General features: G+C 37.1%; 1 protein-coding gene across 7 annotated transcripts in view; it reads right to left on the reverse strand.

Moving 5' to 3' along the window:
* CACNA2D1 (calcium voltage-gated channel auxiliary subunit alpha2delta 1) overlaps window positions 1-9,282 on the reverse strand; it is a 499,724-nt gene that overhangs the window by 467,360 nt on the left and 23,082 nt on the right. Inside the window, exons 2-3 of one of the 7 annotated variants that reach the window (XM_049641361.1) lie at window positions 4,793-4,855; window positions 2,635-2,747 (exon numbers count right to left, since the gene is read on the reverse strand). The exons of 4 other annotated variants lie outside the window; for them this stretch is intronic. The gene's annotated coding sequence lies outside the window, so the exon portion shown is untranslated. Of the gene's footprint in view, window positions 1-2,634; window positions 2,934-4,792; window positions 4,856-9,282 lie in introns of those variants that run through there. 2 more of the 7 variants (XM_049641363.1, XM_049641362.1) reach the window with 2 other exon arrangements.

A 9,282-nucleotide genomic window follows, 5' to 3' on the forward strand; every position in this document is an offset into this window, starting at 1 on the left:
AACACCATTAGGGACCCAACTGAGACAGAGCAGGGACTGGACCTGGGTCCCCTCAACAATGACTGCAAAATCCAGCACTCTTTGGCTGCCTCCATAAGGAAAAAAAAAAAAAAAAAAAAAGCTAAAACTCTATGCCTCTGGAAGAGCATATCTTGCAGGAATGGAGGAGGACGCTTACTACAAAGACTGGCGGGGACCAGACCAAACCAATCTGTGCCAACGTCGAGTCCAGTGCTGAACTTTCACCAACTTTTCCCCTCATTATGCTAAAAATCACACCCAGACGTGGAGATTAAACATGCAAATGAAACATACGATGTATGAAGAAGCATGTTCTGTCCACTGTACCAGCGCACCCAATTTCCTGTTTTTCCCCACTACTACATGTTTAAACATCACCCATTACCTGCCTCAGCCCCTTTAAAACAGTCTCTGGCCATTGTTCTAAGAGCCAGTCTGATGCTCCAGCCATGACTGGGTATCCCTTCCGCCCAATTACAAGCGCTCATTAACACAACTCTAGTCCCAGGGACTAGCTACTGTGTAGAATACGATGTGTCTTCAATAAATAGTTTTTTAATGAATAAGCATTTTTACAAAGCTGATATAATCTATACATCTCTGCCATATTAATGTTCCAAAACACCTCAAATATACTCTCCCTTCAAAAATCCTTAATGGCTCCCCACTTCCATCAGAATGAAATCCAAACTTTGGACCCAGCTTTTTTTAATATACTTCCCTTCTGTCTCTTCCCATTATTCCTTTACACCAGGCAGCACAGCAGAGTGTAGAGAACCTTGCTTTTGATACCCCAAGGCTTACGGACTGTGTTGGAATTTTGACTTGATGACTTGCTAAAGCATAATATTGTAAACACTTTGGATCTCATTTTTTACTAAATAAAAGTAATACCTGACAGCAGCTGTAAACATGAAATAATAGCAAAAATACACTCAGCAGACAGGGCACACAGAAGACGAATTGTATGAATTCTATCAATGCTGCAATAACCTTCCTTTTTTAATCAGGTATACTCTTTACCTTTGTTTAATACGTTCCTCCTGCTAACCTCAAGTGGGAAAATTCAAAGTACTATAACTGCACTTACATTCTGCTCATTCCGTTAAGGCCATCTCAAAAGCTACCCTGTTTTAAGACAAACACATCATATTCAAGTACCAAGCAGGTACACAAGAAGTAATCAGCTAATAAAGGATGGTCCCAAGACAACATCATTCCAGGAAGAAAATTTATCTACGGGGAAAACCTAAACAAGTCAGAGTTAGAGATCTAACCTCAGCACTTGTAAACTACCAACAAAACTTTAAAGAGACTGAAATTTCAAGAGAAATGCCGTGATGGGGAGGATTTCAAACCGACAATCTAGTTAACTTTACAAGCAAAACACCTGCTGTAAAGTCTCCATCACCGCATGTGCCCAGGGACATCACTCTTTCTGTGTATGCTCTAGCACTGCTGTATATTGCTGAGAAGCACAAACAGCTTTGGAATATTAATTATTTCTTAAACTCTATTAGTTCCTCCTGACCATACATAAATTCCTTGGGAATAAAGTGGCAAATCCCTTAGTCTCTCCATCAGTCTCCTACATGGTAGATATTAAACAAATATTTGATTGACTCTTATGTGTTCCTTATTTGGTAACAAAAGCCTTGTGGCTTTTTAAATTAATACTAGTATACCTTAAAATGTTACTTTCTGCAAGTGATGCAAACCAAATATAATTGGATGCATATACTTCTGAATGTGCCTTACATAGCTCTCCAGTGTTTAAAAGATGTCATTGTTTCTAATAGCTTTTAATACAAGAAAATAACATATGAAGAAGTGGACTGTGGAACCCCAGATAAGGTATATAGTGGCAAAAGCAGAACTAAGTGCAGTAAGTTCTCTAACTCAGTGGTTTGCAGCCAAGGCTACACAATAAAACCCCTGGGGAGATTTTTTTTTTTTTAAATATCAATGCCAAGACAATTATCATAGCCTCTAGGGCAGGACCTAGCCGCTGCTAATTTCTGAAGACTTCCCAAGTGATTCACATGTGTACCCATGCTATAAAACCACCTTACCTCTCCTAATTCCAATGAACAACAGGACTGCTGACAATTCCTGAAAAAGTTATTGTCTAAGATCTCTTCTACTCACTATTGTTTTCTGGGTTTTAAATTTTCAAGTACTTGAAACTGTGGCTCTGAACAATACCTTTAAAGTGTTACTTTTACTTTTGTCTTGAGTCAATAGCATACTCTAGATAAATCTCTAAATAAGAGTTCCTATGATTACACCCATACACAATTTTAATAAGAAATAATGTGCTCTGCTTTTATCGTATACACACGCACACCCACCCACCCCCACACACACACACACACTCACACGAATGGTATGTTTTGTGTGGCAGGGGACACTTATGATAGCCTAGGTTATATAAGGGAGAACCCGAAATATTCTTTTTCATCCTCTCCTAATGAATCAATCCATCATAGCAGTTTAATCCATTCTTTAACTATTTTGTAATCACTCCTGCACCACCACCTACACAATACCTTTTCATTCTGATTGCCTTCACCTTAAGAAATAATACATGTTAACCAGCAGCAGAAAAATTACCTCTCTTATGAGCTCAGGGGGCTGATGAAGCACACTACATCAGGGGTGGCTGACCCAGGTGACTGGCTTGTGACAATCAGGAAGTCCCTCACACCTGTCCAGGGAGGCAAAGACTGCAAGAGAAAGGGCGACAGTGACAGAACAGCCACATCAGGGCAAACAATGCCCCAGACTGCCGTTAGCAGAGCTCTAAAAATAAAGCTACAAAAGCATTGGGAAGGCAGAATGAATTCTTAACACTTGTTCTCTGCTATTTTAGTCTGTTATGAAGCAGGTGACCTCAGTACCAAGCAATGAGTCTTTTAACTTTCTGTATCCCTCACTTTCAGAAATGATCCCCAGTTATGCTGATCATGACTGAATTCATTCCAGCTGCTTCAAATTCATAATCGTGAAGAGAATCTTTTCTAATCTTTCAAGACCACTCTCATAGGATTACATTCTAAAAGAAGCTTCTTTGATATTCATTTGCCTATTTTACTTTGAAGATTTCTTTCATATGTATTATTCTGTAAAAATGTTTATTCCATTAATACTTTATGTATTCTTTTGGGGACTCACATCCAAGAAGCAAGTTAAGAGAGTCATTAATTTATCCAGAGAAACAGCAGTTTAAATGTCCTCCATTTAAAAATCTCTGCTTTAGAGAAAGAAAACCTAGAGACTTCCTAATAATATTATATATTAATTATATATTAATATTAATTATATGTTAATATTAATATATATTAATATTATAATAGCTGTATATCAACATAACTAATAATTGTATCGTAGTTGTTAAAATGTAGTGTGTTAAGATATTAATAAATAGTAATATTTAATGACCCAAATAAGGTCATCCTTACTTTAAATTCTATTTTAAATGCTTAGTGCCTGAGCTGTTCTGCCTGGGAGGCAATATAACGTTGTCACTAAGAGCAAGAATAGAATCAGACAGATCACAGGCATATCCCTGTCCCACTATTACTATCTATGTAGCCCAGAAGAGGACATTTAATTGCTCAAGACCTCAGTTTCTTCTTCTTCACTTATAGAAGAACATAATGTCTATTCCTACTTTAGAAGGTGGAGGTCAGAATTAAGTAAAGTAATATAAGTAAAACATTAGCATATTGCCTGGCACCTAGCACTTAATAAATGCTACCAATTATGGTTAGTGCTAATAAATTATTTCTCACTGAGCAGCTGAAAATCAAAACATCAAGAAGCAATATTATTTAAAATGTTATTGATGTTCTTAAATAGGCACATAACATTTACATCCAAGAATCCAAAATTTCAAAAAAAAATTTTTTTTTCCTCATATAGGTATGTGGACACCTTCCTTTACCCATTTTTCTGGCATATAGTTCACAGGAGCTAATACAGGTAGAAATTATCCTGGGGATTTTTTTTTTTTTTTCTGAATAGTAAACTTCACTGGAGGAACATTTGTATTTTGGTACTATTCGCACAATGGGCATACACAAGAGAGGTCTAAACTTGACAAGGTGAAAACTTTCAAAGGAATTCAGGATACCTCAGGATGTTAAACTCCTCACCTCAGGCCAAAACATTCTATTATTATATTCTCCCACTGTCTGTCTCTCCACCTCTCTCCATTTCTCTCTCTCACACACGCACGCACAGACACACAATCTATATTTGAAAATCTCACAAAAATCCTGGGTCACGGTTAATCATGATCTCTTTACCTAAATCTCAAACAACGTAATTGAGTTACCACCCACCTAAGTTTCACCGAACACATGAGAAGTAATTTTAAAAAGTAAACTTTGATAGTGTGGGAGGGGGGGTGGGCTAAATGGGTAAGGGGCACTAAGGAATCTACTCCTGAAATCATTGTTGCACTATAAGCTAACTAATCTGGATGTAAATTAAAAAAATAAAATAAAATTTAATTAAAAAAAAAAGTAAACTTTGATCAAAAAACTGGCCGCCTTTCATAGGCATTGCCTCTGGACCCTTGATCAGTCTCCCCAGAAACTGTTGGGGAGTTCAATGACATGTCTGTATCTGTGTTTGAAGCTATCTGTGCAGGTAAGTGTTTAAACCATTTCCTCTGCTTTGCTTCTCAAAGAAGCAAGCAATCAGTTGTTAGTCTCCTGGTAAGTATTGGTTTTATTTTTGAGATATATACTAAACTGCTTCTCACCTTACTCTTTAGGCCAGAAGTCATCAATCCTCGGTATAAATGTGGAAAATTATGCAGAAGCCTCTGTAAAAGAATACTTGATATTCAAAAGGTCTATTTAGAGTAAACATTATACATCTCTCTTGAGATTTTCAAAACACTCTTAAATTCAGAATTAACTGCAACACTTCACAAGTTGTTTCAAAGATGCAAAATGACGAGAGAAAAAGCTCTAAGATGCATATAAACCACTTAAATATTAACAGTTTGCTAGAAGTGAGGTATTTAGTTCACTAAATTATTTTAACCATAATCATTGTATCTTAAAAATTAATGAGATATTATTTGAATTAGTCCACATATCTATTTGTACCTGTTACACAAACTAAACAGATATCCAAAGACTACATTAGTGTTTCTTGGGTAACTTTTCTGAGCAATTCATAATTGGGCATTTCTTAAGTCAATCACTTTTTATCTTTTATAATTTGACTGAGAAACCACTTTTCTATCTGTGCAAAAGGAGCTTTGTATTGACTTAATTTTCCCTGTGCAACATCTAACATTTACCCTAAGAAAAATGGGTCATCAGCAAGTTTATTTCTATTCATGCCCTGATTTCTCAGTCAGAGAAGTGATGTGTCTGCATTTCCAGGCCTGGGCAGAGAAATGGCTCTTGAGAGGTCTTCGTATCTCTGCGTGGCTACACAGGTGTCATGCTTATGATGAACATCTTTCTAGGGGGCTCCAGGACAATGGCTGACATTGGTTTGGCCCTAACGCCTCATTATTTCTTAGGAAAAGAAATGGAGCCTATTCTATCATGCATACTTTATGGAAAAACTTTTGGAATATTTTCTTAATTACAATCAGAACACTTGGAAACCTAAAAAAGTTTAGGGAAAAAATTTAATAAAAATAAAGCTTTAAGATAATAGATGTAAATGCTTAATACGTATTCAATATTGTTAAACCTGTCTGAGAGATTATCTAAGGTATGATCTTGTTCTATTGGCTTTGTTTCTTCAGGGACAATGTTTATTAAGTTATCTCATTAATTTTTTTTTTTAGGTTTATTTTTATTTTTGAGAGAAAGAGAGAGAGAGAAAGAGAGAGAGAGAGCAAGCGAGCACTAGCGGGGAGGGGCAGGGAGACACAAGGAGAGGGAGACACAGAATCTGAAGCAGGCTCCAGGCTGTGAGCTGTCAGCACAGAAACTGACGTGGGGCTCGAACTCAGGAGTCGTGAGATCATGACTGGACCTGAAGCTGGACCCTCAACCAACTGAGCCATCCAGGTGCCCCTTCAGTAATTTTACTAAGGAGTATATATGTTACATATACATAGCATATAAATATGTATTATACGGATACACAGAGAATAATACACATCAAATTATTTTATTAATAGTATATATTATCACGAATATTAAAATTTACCTTCCCCTAATCCACCTGCCAGAATTTCAGCCGCTAAAAAATACTAGAATGATAAAGCAAGATATGACTGTAACACAGTCACAGTTTCAGCATCATAGCATATAAACCCTGCCGTCTAAATTCCCTTTCAAACATAAGATGAGCTCATAAAAAGCTAGACACTTAAATAGAGCCCAAGCACCAACCTTCGTGGTGAATGTAAAGTTGCACAAATCCAACATTGTCACTCTGTGAGGAAAATGAACAGCCCAACATCACTGGTCACTATTGCACTCCACAGTTGTCAAAGTATTCACATACACATTCCCTCACCTGACTGTCACAACACCACAGTGAACCCACTAACATCATCTGAATGTTTACCGCAGAATGAGACAGTACACACTGTTATCATGGACCTGTGCCTCACACAAAAGCCAAACTGACAAGAGATCCAACACAGTGGAGAAAGGAAGCATGAAACGAAGCAAGAAAAATAATTAAATAGTGAGAAGACCTATTACCCATAATTCCAGACGAAGAAATGTTGAGTATTAATGTGTGGCAAGAGGAGCCATGAGTGTTAAACACACACCAAGCTTGCATTTCATCCCGGGAGGCCAGGGCGAAAACACTGTCAAGTCCTGAAAGAATACACACGGTATCGATTCAGCCTACAAGTGATTTTTATCCATTCTAGGGAGGTGTAGGTGTCCAGAATGTTCACTGTAAAAACTTTTTTCTTCAAGAAGGTGAACACAGTCCCAGCAGTAATACCTCAAAGTGAGCCTGACCTCTGATTCTCTAAGGCTGTCCATCCTGGGAGCATATGCCTCTGTGAAACTCTGTACATAATATACAGGTCAGAGCTACCCATTTGTATTTATAATCACATCATTAGCATTCCGAAAACGTACACGTTAACAAATTCATACTATTCTAACTTAAAATGTCCCCAAGTAGAAGGAACTATTATCACATTACCTTCTTTTAGAAGAAGAAAAAAAACTTTAGAAATTGGCCTCCTTTTTTTTTTTTTTCCCATTAAACAAATCTTTCAAAGCCCAAGGGTTTTCTTTATTTCTTGAAAAGTCTATCTGGCAAGAATCATCCTATTTACCCATCACACGTTTTTCCAAACCTGGAGCCGATCCATTGGTGTTACGCCAGAGAGGAGTACAGGACAAAAACATCAGATATAAGTCTCTCTTTGTAAGAGAGTACTAGAAGAACTCCCTAGACATGTAGTGTGGGAGCTGCATGAAATTACCTGGAATGTTTGCCTTTAAGGCCTAAAACACAAGCTACATTGCACATATCTTCATTCTAGTCAGGTAGGTTATGTATGAGTCTTCCCCAACACAGATTCTGTAGGACTATGCTTCATACGACTGGGATGTTTTGTTTTGTTGGTTTTTTTTGTTTGTTTTTAGCTTAAATATACTGCATCTTCTCTTTGGGAATATCAGGTTTCTAAATCTAGATTTTTTTATCAGAGGAAAACTATCCAGAAGAAAAGCAAAACGGATGGGTGAGTATATGTAGGGTCTGGGCACACATACCCAGTAAAAGATCATTTGTCTGGAAGCATAAATATAGAAAACATTTATAACTAAATGTTCTAAAGGAATTATTTTGAATCACGCTCTGTTTGAAATGAAACTCTTGTGGCAATTGTAGCATAGGATGACAAGTATACACCAGGCCTTAAATAATTGATGCAATGTCAGGAACATCCCTACAGAGCATCTCAGTGTGATGGTATCTGCATGAGTATATGGCAGCTACCACAACAAAGTGTCACAAACTGGGTGGCCTAGAACAACAGAAATATACTGTATCACAGTCTGGGGACTAGATCTACAAGATCAAGGAGTAAGCAGGGCCATATTCTCTTTGAAGGTGGTAGGCCTCTCTTCTAGCTTCTGGTAGTTCCTTGGCCTGTAGTAGCACCACGTCAATCTTCAAGGGGCTCTCTCCCTCTGTGTGTACTGGGGTGTACATTTTCCCCTTTTACAAGGATATCTGTCATACTGGATTAGGCCACCCTCCCAGTATGACATAATCCTAACTAATGACATCTGCAAAGATCCTGTATCTAAGTGAGGTCTCATTCTGAGATTATGGGAGGTCAAACTTCAACACATGAATTTGGGGCAAATATAAGTCAACCAATGATAGCGTCCCATGAAGGAATTTAAAAGCAGTCTCACAGGTAATGCATAAATTAGGATTATTCCTTACATTAATGATTTGCAAAGCTTGTCAATTCATAGCTGTTTAAAAACTTTAAACTGCTACTAATGAATAAATAGTAAATATCTCATTTCTTCATGTTTTTAAAGGAAAAAATGCATCTAGGATATGAAGAAGCTAGACCAAGTGCTTCTTGATCAGTGTGTATTTTAGACCATATCTACAATCCAGACATATGTTTAGAAGTTTATATATACTCAAATATCTCTGCTATATATCACATTTTTACAACATTAATATATATTTTAGATTTCCTAATGATGACACCATAAATCGGATCACACACTAAGGCCTACTGGTGAAATAGCCTGAGCACAGGGTATCCACATAATTTGCTATCTAAAACTGGACTTCTGAGAGTGAAAGGGCATTATTAACAATTAGGCTGGACAATATGCAGAAACCAAAACAGTCCAAATCAAATCCAACACGAGGATAAACAAAAGGAATAGCTGAGCCGAAGCAAAATGCTGGAAGGCATAAAACAGGTTTCACCATATTTGTCTGCAGTACAGAAAAGGAAAGGTGTGATTATTTTGCTCATGTATGCATAATGAGTACTCCCAAAAAAGGGAGAAAAATATGTGGAAATGTAGTAGGTTTTCCATATAGTGGGAGTACAATATATTTTTATTTTTGTTAATAAAATGATATGTACAAGAGAGGTATCTTAGGACAACACGAAAAGGAGATATTCATCACAAAAAATCGGTCTTTCTAGCCTCTGCTAAGTCAACCAGTAGAATGGATCTGGAGTCCTTTAAGAGCCCCACATAAGCCAATCACAAATAATACTGTATTATTTCTTTGAAGTCAGAAGAAAAAGAAGCAAAGAAA

The sequence above is a fragment of the Panthera uncia genome, chromosome A2, assembly GCF_023721935.1.
Source record: "Panthera uncia isolate 11264 chromosome A2, Puncia_PCG_1.0, whole genome shotgun sequence".
Taxonomy (NCBI): domain Eukaryota; kingdom Metazoa; phylum Chordata; class Mammalia; order Carnivora; family Felidae; genus Panthera; species Panthera uncia.